This window comes from Schistocerca cancellata, chromosome 3, assembly GCF_023864275.1.
Source record: "Schistocerca cancellata isolate TAMUIC-IGC-003103 chromosome 3, iqSchCanc2.1, whole genome shotgun sequence".
Taxonomy (NCBI): domain Eukaryota; kingdom Metazoa; phylum Arthropoda; class Insecta; order Orthoptera; family Acrididae; genus Schistocerca; species Schistocerca cancellata.
In genome coordinates this window covers 909,001,484-909,002,606 of record NC_064628.1, presented here as the reverse complement: position 1 = coordinate 909,002,606, position 1,123 = coordinate 909,001,484, and the positions used below count along the sequence as shown (strand labels likewise).

The following is a 1,123-nucleotide window of genomic DNA, read 5'->3' as shown; positions in this document are numbered from 1 at the left end:
TTTTCCATAACTGTTACTTTTTCCCTACTCTCAGTTAAAAAACTAATGTCCAGACAAATTTTCGTGTCATCATATCCATGGCAACATCGGATTTCTTGTTGTGTGGTAGGTGCTTCTGCTGAATATACTGGGACAGGGGGAGTGGTTGCAGCCAAGAAACAGTTTTCAGACTTTTAATACTATTTAGATAAATTCTTCAGCACAATTTCAGTTCTCTTATTAAAACTCCCATGGTTAACCGACACTGCTCAGCTCTCTCTTAGAGTGGGGCAGCAGACAGAAATTTTCTCTCACTATATGTATGTTTTTGCATTCCGTCCAATAGAAATGGCTAAGTGTCTGCACTCATGAGTCTCTGACAGTGCTACAAAACTAATTGTTTTGAGCCAGTCATGTGCCTTCTTGCAAAATTTAAACACCTACTGCTGCGGCGGCCTCCATCCCACAATGGCTATGAGCAACAATCAGTGTGTCTTTTTTTCTCTTTCCATTGCAGATCTTATCTTTACTAAACGTCATTCCTTACGGTCCTCAAACACACTGAAAGTTGAAACTTCCTGGCAGATTAAAACTGTGTGCCCGACCGAGACTCGAACTCGGGACCTTTGCCTTTCGCGGGCAAGTGCTCTACCAACTGAGCTACCGGAGCACGACTCACGCCCAGTACTCACAGCTTTACTTCTGCCAGTATCTCGTCTCCTACCTTCCAAACTTTACAGAAGCCCTCTTCATATCAGCGCCCACTCCGCTGCAGAGTGAAAATCTCATTCTGGAAACATCCCCCAGGCTGTGGCTAAGCCATGTCTCTGCTATATCCTTTCTTTCAGGAGTGCTAGTTCTGCAAGGTTCGCAGGAGAGCTTCTGTAAAGTTTGGAAGGTAGGAGACGAGATACTGGCAGAAGTAAAGCTGTGAGTACCGGGCGTGTGTCGTGCTTCGGTAGCTCAGTTGGTAGAGCACTTGCCCGCTACAGGCAAAGGTCCCGAGTTCGAGTCTCGGTCGGGCACACAGTTTTAATCTGCCAGGAAGTTTCATATCAGCGCACACTCCGCTGCAGAGTGAAAATCTCACACTGAAAGTTTACTGCACATGCTGGGCACCCGTGAAGCCTTCATAACCCTTCCC

The 1,123-nt window shown here is 46.2% G+C and overlaps 1 non-coding gene across 1 annotated transcript; it reads right to left on the bottom strand.

The window, feature by feature from the left end:
- Nucleotides 1–575: 575 nt before the first annotated feature.
- Trnas-cga (transfer RNA serine (anticodon CGA)) lies at nucleotides 576–650 on the bottom strand. The gene has a single exon. It is a non-coding gene; the product is annotated as a tRNA-Ser (tRNA).
- Nucleotides 651–1,123: the final 473 nt, after the last annotated feature.